Genomic DNA, 16,813 nt, shown 5'->3' with positions numbered 1-16,813 from the left:
CGCCCTTTTTGGCCAAGTGCATCATTGTGGACGTTCTGCCTCTTTTCCTATGCTTTCAATGCAATTCCAGTCTACCTCCTGAAATCGGTTTCCTGCAATTCTGCCCCGCTTTCAAGTCCTCTTGGCAGCCTTACTTCAGTCTATTTTTGGACGATAGCTGTCATTTATAACTCTGCAGGTTTGTGAATTACAGTGCCCCTGAGCTCCTTTCTTCAACTCGCTTTCTTGTGACCTGGCCGCAACACCGCAGGATGTCTTCAGGCCCTAATCTGGTTCCGGCACGGCATGCTGAGCCTTTGGTTAATTCCTCTTCCTGGTGGGAAATGAGAGTTATATTTGCCCATCCAGACACCTCCAGCTAGTCTTTCATTGGTTCTCGCTATACCTGTTCATCTTCCACAGAAATTGCAAACTGGGCCAAACAGGAAGTTAAAGGGACTGACTCTCCAAGTGGGGAGAGTGTTAGTAAAGCGTCTGGAATGTTGCACCCGAGTACCAGGGTACGAAAACTGAGACATATTTGAACACGTCTCCCGATCACATGGTTGATCATACTCTAGGTTCCACTTGCATGTTTTAGATGAAGGAAGAATACCTTAAACCTGGGTAGTTGAAACCCGTGGAATGGGTACCATGCAATATGACTTCAAAGGGTCTTCATTTGCTCACCGAACCTCTCCAATCCTATCACTGCTGCGTTTATGCCCCTGTACACATGCTTGATTCTCTTTCGGAGACATAGCAATCCATAGGTTTTAAGATACTTACTAGTCAGGTGCATTCTTAGGCGTTTAATATGGGGTTTTGTGTCCATTTCGTTGAGAAAGGAGTAGCTCTTGTGTATTCCATATTTGGCTTAAGGAACTTTATCTGTGCTCATTTCAATCTCTGGTTTTATGCAGCACCCCAACTCACCTTTCCCCTTAAGCAAGCATAAGTTGGTTTTCTAAATTTGAGACCCTGTTCTGTTTTGGAATGCAGTTCCTGTGTAGCCAAGTTTACATTCCGTGTATTAGTGATATCTTATGATGTTTCTTTTTCTGTGTGACTTATTTCAGTTAGAATCATCATACCTGAATCCACTCATTGTGCTGCTAAGGGCCTGATGACACAGATTTCATTGCTGAGTGATATTGCTTTGTAAGTAAATACCACAACTTTTTTATCCATTTTTCACTTTCTGCGATGTTGAACTTGTACTGTAAACGAGGTTCTTGTAAACAGAGCCGTTCCAAACTTTGGGGTGGCTGTGTCTTTTTCATTTTAATTTCCCTAAGCTATAGGACCATAAGTGGAAGTGCCCTAGGCTCTGATGCTTTGTTTTTTAGATGTTTCAGGAAACACCATACACTTCTCCTGAGCGTCTGTTGGCAATTTACATCCCGCCCATCAGCATAACAAGGCTCCCAGTTCTCCATGGCCTGTCCAGCCTTTCTGGAGTTTACACTTTTTTCAGATGGCCCTTTTGACCGGGGAGAAGTGAGACTTCATTGTAGTGCAGATTTACTTTGCAAGTTTGCTTGGTTGGCCAAAAAGGGCGTATGCGTTTTTTCCTGAATATATTCAGGAAAAAACGCATACGCCCTTTTTGGCCAAGTGCATCATTGTGGACGTTCTGCCTCTTTTCCTATGCCTTTAATGCAATTCCAGTCTACCTCCTGAAATCGGTTTCCTGCAATTCTGCCCCGCTTTCAAGTCCTCTTGGCAGCCTTACTTCAGTCTATTTTTGGACGATAGCTGTCATTTATAACTCTGCAGGTTTGTGAATTACAGTGCCCCTGAGCTCCTTTCTTCAACTCGCTTTCTTTTGAGCTGGCCACAACACCGCAGGATGTCTACAGGCCCTAATCTGGTTCTGGCATGGCACGCTGAGCCTTTGGTTAATTCCTCTTCCTGGTGGGAAATGAGAGTTAAATTTGCCCATCCAGACACCTCCAGCTAGTCTCTCATTGGTTCTTGCTATTCCTGTTCATCTTCCACAGAAATTGCAAACTGGGCCAAACAGGAGGTTAAAGGGACTGACTCTCCAAGCGGGGAGAGTGTTAGTAAAGCGTCTGCAATGTTGAACCCGAGTACCAGGGTACGAAAACTGAGACATATTTGAACACGTCTCCCGATCACGTGGTTGATCATAATCTAGGTTCCACATGCATGTTTTAGCTGAAGGAACAATACCTTAAACTTGGAGAGTTGAGACCCGTGGAATGGGTACCATGCAATATGACTTCAAAGGGTCTTCATTTGCTCACGAACCCCTCCAATCCTATCACTGCTGCATTTATGCCCATGTACACATGCTTGATTCTCTTTCGGAGACATAGCAATCCATAGGTTTTAAGATACTTACTAGTCAGGTACATTCTTAGGCGTTTAATATGCGGTGTTGAGTCCATTTCGTTGCGCAAGGAGTAGCTCTTGTCTATTCCATATTTGGCTTAAGGAACTTTATCTGTGCTCATTTCAATCTCTGGTTTTATGCAGCACCCCAACTCACCTTTCCCCTTAAGCAAGCATAAGTTGGTTTTCTAAATTTGAGACCCTGTTCTGTTTTGGAATGCAGTTCCTGTATAGCCAAGTTTACATTCTGTGTATTAGTGATATCTTATGATGTTTCTTTTTCTGTGTGACTTATTTCAGTTAGAATCATCATACCTGAATCCACTCATTGTGCTGCTAAGGGCCTGATGACACAGATTTCATTGCTGAGTGATATTGCTTTGTAAGTAAATACCACAACTTCTTTATCCATTTTTCACTTTCTGCGATGTTGAACTTGTACTGTAAACGAGGTTCTTGTAAACAGAGCCGTTCCAAACTTTGGGGTGGCTGTGTCTTTTTCATTTTAATTTCCCTAAGCTATAGGACCATAAGTGGAAGTGCCCTAGGTTCTGTTGCTTGTTTTTTAGTTGTTTCAGGAAACACCATACACTTCTCCCAAGTGGTTCTTGGCAATTTACATCCCGCCCATCAGCATAACAAGGCTCCCAGTTCTCCATGGCCTGTCCTGCCTTTCTGGATTTTACCCTTTTTTCAGATGGCCCTTTTGACCGGGGGGAAGTGAGACTTCATTGTAGTGCAGATTTCCTTTGCAAGCTTGCTTGGTTGGCCAAAAAGGGCGTATGCGTTTTTTCCTGAATATATTCAGGAAAAAACGCATACGCCCTTTTTGGCCAAGTGCATCATTGTGGACGTTCTGCCTCTTTTCCTATGCTTTCAATGCAATTCCAGTCTACCTCCTGAAATCGGTTTCCTGCAATTCTGCCCCGCTTTCAAGTCCTCTTGGCAGCCTTACTTCAGTCTATTTTTGGACGATAGCTGTCATTTATAACTCTGCAGGTTTGTGAATTACAGTGCCCCTGAGCTCCTTTCTTCAACTCGCTTTCTTGTGACCTGGCCGCAACTCCGCAGGATGGCTTCAGGCCCTAATCTGGTTCCGGCCCGGCATGCTGAGCCTTTGGTTAATTCCTCTTCCTGGTGGGAAATGAGAGTTGAATTTGCCCGTCCAGACACCTCCAGCTAGCCTCTCATTGGTTCTCGCTATTCCTGTTCATCTTCCGCAGAAATTGCAAACTGGGCCAAACAGGAGGTTAAAGGGACTGACTCTCCAAGTCGGGAGAGTGTTAGTAAAGCATCTGGAATGTTGCACCCGAGTACCAGGGGAGGAAAACTGAGACATATTTGAACACGTCTCCAGATCACATGGTTGATCATACTCTGGGTTCCACATGCATGTTTTAGCTGAAGGAAGAATACCTAAAATCTGGGTAGTTGAAACCCGTGGAATGGGTACCATGCAATATGACTTCAAAGGGTCTTCATTTGCTCACTGAACCTCTCCAATCCTATCACTGCTGCGTTTATGCCCCTGTACACATGCTTGATTCTCTTTCGGAGACATAGCAATCTATAGGTTTTAAGATACTTACTAGTCAGGTACATTCTTAGGCGTTTAATATGCGGTGTTGAGTCCATTTCGTTGAGCAAGGAGTAGCTCTTGTCTATTCCATATTTGGCTTAAGGAACTTTATCTGTGCTCATTTCAATCTCTGGTTTTATGCAGCACCCCAACTCACCTTTACCCTTAAGCAAGCATAAGTTGGTTTTCTAAATTTGAGACCCTGTTCTGTTCTGTAATTCAGTTCCTGTGTAGCCAAGTTTACATTCCGTGTATTACTGATATCTTATGATGTTTCTTTTTCTGTGTGACTTATTTCAGTTAGAATCATCATACCTGAATCCACTCATTGTGCTGCTAAGGGCCTGATGACACAGATTTCATTGCTGAGTGATATTGCTTTGTAAGTAAATACCACAACTTCTTTATCCATTTTTCACTTTCTGCGATGTTGAACTTGTACTGTAAACGAGGTTCTTGTAAACAGAGCCGTTCCAAACTTTGGGGTGGCTGTGTCTTTTTGATTTTAATTTCCCTAAGCTATAGGACCATAAGTGGAAGTGCCCTAGGTTCTGTTGCTTTGTATTTTAGATGTTTCAGGAAACACCATACACTTCTCCCGAGTGGTTGTTGGCAATTTACATCCCGCCCATCAGCATAACAAGGCTCCCAGTTCTCCATGGCCTGTCCTGCCTTTCTGGATTTTACACTTTTTTCAGATGGCCCTTTTGACCAGGGGGAAGTGAGACTTCATTGTAGTACAGATTTCCTTTGCAAGCTTGCTTGGTTGGCCAAAAAGGGCGTATGCGTTTTTTCCTGAATATATTCAGGAAAAAACGCATACGCCCTTTTTGGCCAAGTGCATCATTGTGGACGTTCGGCCTCTTTTCCTATGCTTTCAATGCAATTCCAGTCTACCTCCTGAAATCGGTTTCCTGCAATTCTGCCCCGCTTTCAAGTCCTCTTGGCAGCCTTACTTCAGTCTATTTTTGGACGATAGCTGTCATTTATAACTCTGCAGGTTTGTGAATTACAGTGCCCCTGAGCTCCTTTCTTCAACTCGTTTTCTTGTGAGCTGGCCGCAACACCGCAGGATGGCTTCAGGCCCTAATCTGGTTCTGGTACGGCACACTGAGCCTTTGGTTATTTCCTCTTCCTGGTGGGAAATGAGAGTTAAATTTGCCCGTCCAGACACCTCCAGCTAGCCTCTCATTGGTTCTCGCTATTCCTGTTCATCTTCCGCAGAAATTGCAAACTGGGCCAAACAGGAGGTTAAAGGGACTGACTCTCCAAGTCGGGAGAGTGTTAGTAAAGCGTCTGGAATGTTGCACCCGAGTACCAGGGGAAGAAAACTGAGACATATTTGAACATGTCTCCCGTTCACATGGTTGATCATACTTGGGTTCCACATGCATGTTTTAGCTGAAGGAAGAATACCTAAAACCTGGGTAGTTGAAACCCGTGGAATGGGTACCATGCAATATGACTTCAAAGGGTTTTCATTTGCTTACCGAACCTCTCCAATCCTATCACTGCTGCGTTTATGCCCCTGTACACATGCTTGATTCTCTTTCGGAGACATAGCAATCCATAGGTTTTAAGATACTTACTAGTCAGGTACATTCTTAGGCGTTTAATATGCGGTGTTGAGTCCATTTCGTTGAGCAAGGAGTAGCTCTTGTCTATTCCATATTTGGCTTAAGGAACTTTATCTGTGCTCATTTCAATCTCTGGTTTTATGCAGCACCCCAACTCACCTTTACCCTTAAGCAAGCATAAGTTGGTTTTCGAAATTTGAGACCCTGTTCTGTTCTGTAATTCAGTTCCTGTGTAGCCAAGTTTACATTCCGTGTATTACTGATATCTTATGATGTTTCTTTTTCTGTGTGACTTATTTCAGTTAGAATCATCATACCTGAATCCACTCATTGTGCTGCTAAGGGCCTGATGACACAGATTTCATTGCTGAGTGATATTGCTTTTTAAGTAAATACCACAACTTCTTTATCCATTTTTCACTTTCTGCGATGTTGAACTTGTACTGTAAACGAGGTTCTTGTAAACAGAGCCGTTCCAAACTTTGGGGTGGCTGTGTCTTTTTGATTTTAAATTCCCTAAGCTATAGGACCATAAGTGGAAGTGCCCTAGGCTCTGTTGCTTTGTTTTTTAGATGTTTCAGGAAACACCATACACTTCTCCCGAGTGGTTGTTGGCAATTTACATCCCGCCCATCAGCATAACAAGGCTCCCAGTTCTCCATGGCCTGTCCTGCCTTTCTGGATTTTACACTTTTTTCAGATGGCCCTTTTGACCAGGGGGAAGTGAGACTTCATTGTAGTGCAGATTTCCTTTGCAAGCTTGCTTGGTTGGCCAAAAAGGGCGTATGCGTTTTTTCCTGAATATATTCAGGAAAAAACGCATACGCCCTTTTTGGCCAAGTGCATCATTGTGGACGTTCTGCCTCTTTTCCTATGCTTTCAATGCAATTCCAGTCTACCTCCTGAAATCGGTTTCCTGCAATTCTGCCCCGTTTTCAAGTCCTCTTGGCAGCCTTACTTCAGTCTATTTTTGGACAATAGCTGTCATTTATAACTCTGCAGGTTTGTGAATTACAGTGCCCCTGAGTTGCTTTCTTCAACTCGCTTTCTTGTGACCTGGCCGCAACACCGCAGGATGGCTTCAGGCCCTAATCTTGTTCCGGCCCGGCATGCTGAGCCTTTGGTTAATTCCTCTTCCTGGTGGGAAATGAGAGTTGAATTTGCCCGTCCAGACACCTCCAGCTAGCCTCTCATTGGTTCTCGCTATTCCTGTTCATCTTCCGCAGAAATTGCAAACTGGGCCAAACAGGAGGTTAAAGGGACTGACTCTCCAAGTCGGGAGAGTGTTAGTAAAGCGTCTGGAATGTTGCACCCGAGTACCAGGGGAGGAAAACTGAGACATATTTGAACACGTCTCCCGTTCACATGGTTGATCATACTCTGGGTTCCACATGCATGTTTTAGCTGAAGGAAGAATACCTTAAACCTGGAGAGTTGAGACCCGTGTAATGGGTACCATGCAATATGACTTCAAAGGGTCTTCATTTGCTCCCCGAACCTCTCCAATCCTATCACTGCTGCGTTTATGCCCCTGTACACACGCTTGATTCTCTTTTGGAGACATAGCAATCCATAGGTTTTAAGATACTTACTAGTCAGGTACATTCTTAGGCGTTTAATATGGGGTTTTGAGTCCATTTCGTTGAGCAAGGAGTAGCTCTTGTCTATTCCATATTTGGCTTAAGGAACTTTATCTGTGCTCATTTCAATCTCTGGTTTTATGCAGCACCCCAACTCACCTTTCCCCTTAAGCAAGCATAAGTTGGTTTTCTAAATTTGAGACCCTGTTCTGTTTTGGAATGCAGTTCCTGTGTAGCCAAGTTTACATTCCGTGTATTAGTGATATCTTATGATGTTTCTTTTTCTGTGTGACTTATTTCAGTTAGAATCATCATACCTGAATCCACTCATTGTGCTGCTAAGGGCCTGATGACACAGATTTCATTGCTGAGTGATATTGCTTTGTAAGTAAATACCACAACTTCTTTATCCATTTTTCACTTTCTGCGATGTTGAACTTGTACTGTAAACGAGGTTCTTGTAAACAGAGCCGTTCCAAACTTTGGGGTGGCTGTGTCTTTTTCATTTTAATTTCCCTAAGCTATAGGACCATAAGTGGAAGTGCCCTAGGTTCTGTTGCTTTGTTTTTTAGTTGTTTCAGGAAACACCATACACTTCTCCCAAGTGGTTCTTGGCAATTTACATCCCGCCCATCAGCATAACAAGGCTCCCAGTTCTCCATGGCCTGTCCTGCCTTTCTGGATTTTACACTTTTTTCAGATGGCCCTTTTGACCGGGGGGAAGTGAGACTTCATTGTAGTGCAGATTTCCTTTGCAAGCTTGCTTGGTTGGCCAAAAAGGGCGTATGCGTTTTTTCCTGAATATATTCAGGAAAAAACGCATACGCCCTTTTTGGCCAAGTGCATCATTGTGGACGTTCTGCCTCTTTTCCTATGCTTTCAATGCAATTCCAGTCTACCTCCTGAAATCGGTTTCCTGCAATTCTGCCCCGCTTTCAAGTCCTCTTGGCAGCCTTACTTCAGTCTATTTTTGGACGATAGCTGTCATTTATAACTCTGCAGGTTTGTGAATTACAGTGCCCCTGAGCTCCTTTCTTCAACTCGCTTTCTTGTGACCTGGCCGCAACTCCGCAGGATGGCTTCAGGCCCTAATCTGGTTCCGGCCCGGCATGCTGAGCCTTTGGTTAATTCCTCTTCCTGGTGGGAAATGAGAGTTGAATTTGCCCGTCCAGACACCTCCAGCTAGCCTCTCATTGGTTCTCGCTATTCCTGTTCATCTTCCGCAGAAATTGCAAACTGGGCCAAACAGGAGGTTAAAGGGACTGACTCTCCAAGTCGGGAGAGTGTTAGTAAAGCATCTGGAATGTTGCACCCGAGTACCAGGGGAGGAAAACTGAGACATATTTGAACACGTCTCCAGATCACATGGTTGATCATACTCTGGGTTCCACATGCATGTTTTAGCTGAAGGAAGAATACCTAAAATCTGGGTAGTTGAAACCCGTGGAATGGGTACCATGCAATATGACTTCAAAGGGTCTTCATTTGATCACTGAACCTCTCCAATCCTATCACTGCTGCGTTTATGCCCCTGTACACATGCTTGATTCTCTTTCGGAGACATAGCAATCTATAGGTTTTAAGATACTTACTAGTCAGGTACATTCTTAGGCGTTTAATATGCGGTGTTGAGTCCATTTCGTTGAGCAAGGAGTAGCTCTTGTCTATTCCATATTTGGCTTAAGGAACTTTATCTGTGCTCATTTCAATCTCTGGTTTTATGCAGCACCCCAACTCACCTTTACCCTTAAGCAAGCATAAGTTGGTTTTCTAAATTTGAGACCCTGTTCTGTTCTGTAATTCAGTTCCTGTGTAGCCAAGTTTACATTCCGTGTATTACTGATATCTTATGATGTTTCTTTTTCTGTGTGACTTATTTCAGTTAGAATCATCATACCTGAATCCACTCATTGTGCTGCTAAGGGCCTGATGACACAGATTTCATTGCTGAGTGATATTGCTTTGTAAGTAAATACCACAACTTCTTTATCCATTTTTCACTTTCTGCGATGTTGAACTTGTACTGTAAACGAGGTTCTTGTAAACAGAGCCGTTCCAAACTTTGGGGTGGCTGTGTCTTTTTGATTTTAATTTCCCTAAGCTATAGGACCATAAGTGGAAGTGCCCTAGGTTCTGTTGCTTTGTATTTTAGATGTTTCAGGAAACACCATACACTTCTCCCGAGTGGTTGTTGGCAATTTACATCCCGCCCATCAGCATAACAAGGCTCCCAGTTCTCCATGGCCTGTCCTGCCTTTCTGGATTTTACACTTTTTTCAGATGGCCCTTTTGACCGGGGGGAAGTGAGACTTCATTGTAGTACAGATTTCCTTTGCAAGCTTGCTTGGTTGGCCAAAAAGGGCGTATGCGTTTTTTCCTGAATATATTCAGGAAAAAACGCATACGCCCTTTTTGGCCAAGTGCATCATTGTGGACGTTCGGCCTCTTTTCCTATGCTTTCAATGCAATTCCAGTCTACCTCCTGAAATCGGTTTCCTGCAATTCTGCCCCGCTTTCAAGTCCTCTTGGCAGCCTTACTTCAGTCTATTTTTGGACGATAGCTGTCATTTATAACTCTGCAGGTTTGTGAATTACAGTGCCCCTGAGCTCCTTTCTTCAACTCGTTTTCTTGTGAGCTGGCCGCAACACCGCAGGATGGCTTCAGGCCCTAATCTGGTTCCGGTACGGCACACTGAGCCTTTGGTTATTTCCTCTTCCTGGTGGGAAATGAGAGTTAAATTTGCCCGTCCAGACACCTCCAGCTAGCCTCTCATTGGTTCTCGCTATTCCTGTTCATCTTCCGCAGAAATTGCAAACTGGGCCAAACAGGAGGTTAAAGGGACTGACTCTCCAAGTCGGGAGAGTGTTAGTAAAGCGTCTGGAATGTTGCACCCGAGTACCAGGGGAAGAAAACTGAGACATATTTGAACATGTCTCCCGTTCACATGGTTGATCATACTTGGGTTCCACATGCATGTTTTAGCTGAAGGAAGAATACCTAAAACATGGGTAGTTGAAACCCGTGGAATGGGTACCATGCAATATGACTTCAAAGGGTTTTCATTTGCTTACCGAACCTCTCCAATCCTATCACTGCTGCATTTATGCCCCTGTACACATGCTTGATTCTCTTTCGGAGACATAGCAATCCATAGGTTTTAAGATACTTACTAGTCAGGTACATTCTTAGGCGTTTAATATGCGGTGTTGAGTCCATTTCGTTGAGCAAGGAGTAGCTCTTGTCTATTACATATTTGGCTTAAGGAACTTTATCTGTGCTCATTTCAATCTCTGGTTTTATGCAGCACCCCAACTCACCTTTCCCCTTAAGCAAGCATAAGTTGGTTTTCGAAATTTGAGACCCTGTTCTGTTCTGTAATTCAGTTCCTGTGTAGCCAAGTTTACATTCCGTGTATTACTGATATCTTATGATGTTTCTTTTTCTGTGTGACTTATTTCAGTTAGAATCATCATACCTGAATCCACTCATTGTGCTGCTAAGGGCCTGATGACACAGATTTCATTGCTGAGTGATATTGCTTTTTAAGTAAATACCACAACTTCTTTATCCATTTTTCACTTTCTGCGATGTTGAACTTGTACTGTAAACGAGGTTCTTGTAAACAGAGCCGTTCCAAACTTTGGGGTGGCTGTGTCTTTTTGATTTTAAATTCCCTAAGCTATAGGACCATAAGTGGAAGTGCCCTAGGCTCTGTTGCTTTGTTTTTTAGATGTTTCAGGAAACACCATACACTTCTCCCGAGTGGTTGTTGGCAATTTACATCCCGCCCATCAGCATAACAAGGCTCCCAGTTCTCCATGGCCTGTCCTGCCTTTCTGGATTTTACACTTTTTTCAGATGGCCCTTTTGACCAGGGGGAAGTGAGACTTCATTGTAGTGCAGATTTCCTTTGCAAGCTTGCTTGGTTGGCCAAAAAGGGCGTATGCGTTTTTTCCTGAATATATTCAGGAAAAAACGCATACGCCCTTTTTGGCCAAGTGCATCATTGTGGACGTTCTGCCTCTTTTCCTATGCTTTCAATGCAATTCCAGTCTACCTCCTGAAATCGGTTTCCTGCAATTCTGCCCCGTTTTCAAGTCCTCTTGGCAGCCTTACTTCAGTCTATTTTTGGACGATAGCTGTCATTTATAACTCTGCAGGTTTGTGAATTACAGTGCCCCTGAGTTGCTTTCTTCAACTCGCTTTCTTGTGACCTGGCCGCAACACCGCAGGATGGCTTCAGGCCCTAATCTGGTTCCGGCCCGGCATGCTGAGCCTTTGGTTAATTCCTCTTCCTGGTGGGAAATGAGAGTTGAATTTGCCCGTCCAGACACCTCCAGCTAGCCTCTCATTGGTTCTCGCTATTCCTGTTCATCTTCCGCAGAAATTGCAAACTGGGCCAAACAGGAGGTTAAAGGGACTGACTCTCCAAGTCGGGAGAGTGTTAGTAAAGCGTCTGGAATGTTGCACCCGAGTACCAGGGGAGGAAAACTGAGACATATTTGAACACGTCTCCCGTTCACATGGTTGATCATACTCTGGGTTCCACATGCATGTTTTAGCTGAAGGAAGAATACCTTAAACCTGGAGAGTTGAGACCCGTGTAATGGGTACCATGCAATATGACTTCAAAGGGTCTTCATTTGCTCCCCGAACCTCTCCAATCCTATCACTGCTGCGTTTATGCCCCTGTACACACGCTTGATTCTCTTTTGGAGACATAGCAATCCATAGGTTTTAAGATACTTACTAGTCAGGTACATTCTTAGGCGTTTAATATGGGGTTTTGAGTCCATTTCGTTGAGCAAGGAGTAGCTCTTGTCTATTCCATATTTGGCTTAAGGAACTTTATCTGTGCTCATTTCAATCTCTGGTTTTATGCAGCACCCCAACTCACCTTTCCCCTTAAGCAAGCATAAGTTGGTTTTCTAAATTTGGGACCCTGTTCTGTTTTGGAATGCAGTTCCTGTGTAGCCAAGTTTACATTCCGTGTATTAGTGATATCTTATGATGTTTCTTTTTCTGTGTGACTTATTTCAGTTAGAATCATCATACCTGAATCCACTCATTGTGCTGCTAAGGGCCTGATGACACAGATTTCATTGCTGAGTGATATTGCTTTGTAAGTAAATACCACAACTTCTTTATCCATTTTTCACTTTCTGCGATGTTGAACTTGTACTGTAAACGAGGTTCTTGTAAACAGAGCCGTTCCAAACTTTGGGGTGGCTGTGTCTTTTTCATTTTAATTTCCCTAAGCTATAGGACCATAAGTGGAAGTGCCCTAGGTTCTGTTGCTTTGTTTTTTAGATGTTTCAGGAAACACCATACACTTCTCCTGAGTGGTTTTTGGCAAATTACATCCCGCCCATCAGCATAACAAGGCTCCCAGTTCTCCATGGCCTGTCCTGCCTTTCTGGATTTTACACTTTTTTCAGATGGCCCTTTTGACCGGGGGGAAGTGAGACTTCATTGTAGTGCAGATTTCCTTTGCAAGCTTGCTTGGTTGGCCAAAAAGGGCGTATGCGTTTTTTCCTGAATATATTCAGGAAAAAACGCATACGCCCTTTTTGGCCAAGTGCATCATTGTGGACGTTCTGCCTCTTTTCCTATGCTTTCAATGCAATTCCAGTCTACCTCCTGAAATCGGTTTCCTGCAATTCTGCCCCGCTTTCAAGTCCTCTTGGCAGCCTTACTTCAGTCTATTTTTGGACGATAGCTGTCATTTATAACTCTGCAGGTTTGTGAATTACAGTGCCCCTGAGCTCCTTTCTTCAACTCGCTTTCTTGTGACCTGGCCGCAACACCGCAGGATGGCTTCAGGCCCTAATCTGGTTCCGGCCCGGCATGCTGAGCCTTTGGTTAATTCCTCTTCCTGGTGGGAAATGAGAGTTGAATTTGCCCGTCCAGACACCTCCAGCTAGCCTCTCATTGGTTCTCGCTATTCCTGTTCATCTTCCGCAGAAATTGCAAACTGGGCCAAACAGGGGGTTAAAGGGACTGACTCTCCAAGTCGGGAGAGTGTTAGTAAAGCGTCTGGAATGTTGCACCCGAGTACCAGGGGAAGAAAACTGAGACATATTTGAACACGTCTCCCGTTCACATGGTTGATCATACTTGGGTTCCACATGCATGTTTTAGCTGAAGGAAGAATACCTAAAACCTGGGTAGTTGAAACCCGTGGAATGGGTACCATGCAATATGACTTCAAAGGGTTTTCATTTGCTTACCGAATCTCTCCAATCCTATCACTGCTGCGTTTATGCCCCTGTACACATGCTTGATTCTCTTTCGGAGACATAGCAATCCATAGGTTTTAAGATACTTACTAGTCAGGTACATTCTTAGGCGTTTAATATGCGGTGTTGAGTCCATTTCGTTGAGCAAGGAGTAGCTCTTGTCTATTCCATATTTGGCTTAAGGAACTTTATCTGTGCTCATTTCAATCTCTGGTTTTATGCAGCACCCCAACTCACCTTTCCCCTTAAGCAAGCATAAGTTGGTTTTCAAAATTTGAGACCCTGTTCTGTTCTGTAATTCAGTTCCTGTGTAGCCAAGTTTACATTCCGTGTATTACTGATATCTTATGATGTTTCTTTTTCTGTGTGACTTATTTCAGTTAGAATCATCATACCTGAATCCACTCATTGTGCTGCTAAGGGCCTGATGACACAGATTTCATTGCTGAGTGATGTTGCTTTTTAAGTAAATACCACAACTTTTTTATCCATTTTTCACTTTCTGCGATGTTGAACTTGTACTGTAAACGAGGTTCTTGTAAACAGAGCCGTTCCAAACTTTGGGGTGGCTGTGTCTTTTTGATTTTAAATTCCCTAAGCTATAGGACCATAAGTGGAAGTGCCCTAGGCTCTGTTGCTTTGTTTTTTAGATGTTTCAGGAAACACCATACACTTCTCCCGAGTGGTTGTTGGCAATTTACATCCCGCCCATCAGCATAACAAGGCTCCCAGTTCTCCATGGCCTGTCCTGCCTTTCTGGATTTTACACTTCTTTCAGATGGCCCTTTTGACCAGGGGGAAGTGAGACTTCATTGTAGTGCAGATTTCCTTTGCAAGCTTGCTTGGTTGGCCAAAAAGGGCGTATGCGTTTTTTCCTGAATATATTCAGGAAAAAACGCATACGCCCTTTTTGGCCAAGTGCATCATTGTGGACGTTCTGCCTCTTTTCCTATGCTTTCAATGCAATTCCAGTCTACCTCCTGAAATCGGTTTCCTGCAATTCTGCCCCGTTTTCAAGTCCTCTTGGCAGCCTTACTTCAGTCTATTTTTGGACGATAGCTGTCATTTATAACTCTGCAGGTTTGTGAATTACAGTGCCCCTGAGCTCCTTTCTTCAACTCGCTTTCTTGTGACCTGGCCGCAACACCGCAGGATGGCTTCAGGCCCTAATCTGGTTCCGGCCCGGCATGCTGAGCCTTTGGTTAATTCCTCTTCCTGGTGGGAAATGAGAGTTGAATTTGCCCGTCCAGACACCTCCAGCTAGCCTCTCATTGGTTCTCGCTATTCCTGTTCATCTTCCGCAGAAATTGCAAACTGGGCCAAACAGGAGGTTAAAGGGACTGACTCTCCAAGTCGGGAGAGTGTTAGTAAAGCGTCTGGAATGTTGCACCCGAGTACCAGGGGAAGAAAACTGAGACATATTTGAACACGTCTCCCGTTCACATGGTTGATCATACTTGGGTTCCACATGCATGTTTTAGCTGAAGGAAGAATACCTAAAACCTGGGTAGTTGAAACCCGTGGAATGGGTACCATGCAATATGACTTCAAAGGGTCTTCATTTGCTCACGAACCTCTCCAATCCTATCACTGCTGCGTTTATGCCCCTGTACACATGCTTGATTCTCTTTCGGAGACATAGCAATCCATAGGTTTTAAGATACTTACTAGTCAGGTACATTCTTAGGCGTTTAATATGCGGTGTTGAGTCCATTTCGTTGAGCAAGGAGTAGCTCTTGTCTATTCCATATTTGGCTTAAGGAACTTTATCTGTGCTCATTTCAATCTCTGGTTTTATGCAGCACCCCAACTCACCTTTCCCCTTAAGCAAGCATAAGTTGGTTTTCGAAATTTGAGACCCTGTTCTGTTCTGTAATTCAGTTCCTGTGTAGCCAAGTTTACATTCCGTGTATTACTGATATCTTATGATGTTTCTTTTTCTGTGTGACTTATTTCAGTTAGAATCATCATACCTGAATCCACTCATTGTGCTGCTAAGGGCCTGATGACACAGATTTCATTGCTGAGTGATATTGCTTTGTAAGTAAATACCACAATTTCTTTATCCATTTTTCACTTTCTGCGATGTTGAACTTGTACTGTAAACGAGGTTCTTGTAAACAGAGCCGATCCAAACTTTGGGGTGGCTGTGTCTTTTTGATTTTAAATTCCCTAAGCTATAGGACCATAAGTGGAAGTGCCCTAGGCTCTGTTGCTTTGTTTTTTAGATGTTTCAGGAAACACCATACACTTCTCCCGAGTGGTTGTTGGCAATTTACATCCCGCCCATCAGCATAACAAGGCTCCCAGTTCTCCATGGCCTGTCCTGCCTTTCTGGAGTTTACACTTTTTTCAGATGGCCCTTTTGACCAGGGGGAAGTGAGACTTCATTGTAGTGCAGATTTCCTTTGCAAGCTTGCTTGGTTGGCCAAAAAGGGCGTATGCGTTTTTTCCTGAATATATTCAGGAAAAAACGCATACGCCCTTTTTGGCCAAGTGCATCATTGTGGACGTTCTGCCTCTTTTCCTATGCTTTCAATGCAATTCCAGTCTACCTCCTGAAATCGGTTTCCTGCAATTCTGCCCCGCTTTCAAGTCCTCTTGGCAGCCTTACTTCAGTCTATTTTTGGACGATAGCTGTCATTTATAACTCTGCAGGTTTGTGAATTACAGTGCCCCTGAGCTCCTTTCTTCAACTCGCTTTCTTGTGACCTGGCCGCAACACCGCAGGATGGCTTCAGGCCCTAATCTGGTTCCGGCCCGGCATGCTGAGCCTTTGGTTAATTCCTCTTCTTGGTGGGAAATGAGAGTTGAATTTGCCCGTCCAGACACCTCCAGCTAGCCTCTCATTGGTTCTCGCTATTCCTGTTCATCTTCCGCAGAAATTGCAAACTGGGCCAAACAGGAGTTTAAAGGGACTGACTCTCCAAGTCGGGAGATTGTTAGTAAAGCGTCTGGAATGTTGCACCCGAGTACCAGGGGAAGAAAACTGAGACATATTTGAACACGTCTCCCGTTCACATGGTTGATCATACTTGGGTTCCACATGCATGTTTTAGCTGAAGGAAGAATACCTAAAACCTGGGTAGTTGAAACCCGTGGAATGGGTACCATGCAATATGACTTCAAAGGGTCTTCATTTGCTCACGAACCTCTCCAATCCTATCACTGCTGCGTTTATGCCCCTGTACACATGCTTGATTCTCTTTCGGAGACATAGCAATCCATAGGTTTTAAGATACTTACTAGTCAGGTACATTCTTAGGCGTTTAATATGCGGTGTTGAGTCCATTTCGTTGAGCAAGGAGTAGCTCTTGTCTATTCCATATTTGGCTTAAGGAACTTTATCTGTGCTCATTTCAATCTCTGGTTTTATGCAGCACCCCAACTCACCTTTCCCCTTAAGCAAGCATAAGTTGGTTTTCTAAATTTGAGACCCTGTTCTCTTCTGTAATTCATTTCCTGTGTAGCCAAGTTTCCATTCCGTGTATTACTGATAT

At 43.9% G+C, this 16,813-nt stretch overlaps 1 long non-coding RNA gene across 2 annotated transcripts in view; it reads left to right on the top strand.

Annotated features, from left to right (window-relative positions):
- LOC307181196 overlaps positions 1 to 16,813 on the top strand; it is a 569,873-nt gene that overhangs the window by 74,719 nt on the left and 478,341 nt on the right. For both annotated transcript variants that reach the window (XR_013826091.1, XR_013826092.1), the window contains exons 2-3: positions 5,796 to 5,881; positions 10,539 to 10,620. This is a non-coding gene — a long non-coding RNA (uncharacterized lncRNA). The remainder of the gene's footprint in view (positions 1 to 5,795; positions 5,882 to 10,538; positions 10,621 to 16,813) is intronic.

The sequence above is a fragment of the Stenella coeruleoalba genome, assembly GCF_951394435.1.
Source record: "Stenella coeruleoalba genome assembly, contig: scaffold_138, whole genome shotgun sequence".
NCBI classification, from domain to species: domain Eukaryota; kingdom Metazoa; phylum Chordata; class Mammalia; order Artiodactyla; family Delphinidae; genus Stenella; species Stenella coeruleoalba.
The sequence above is the reverse complement of the archived record's forward strand: the minus strand, read 5'-3'. Positions and strand labels throughout refer to the sequence as shown.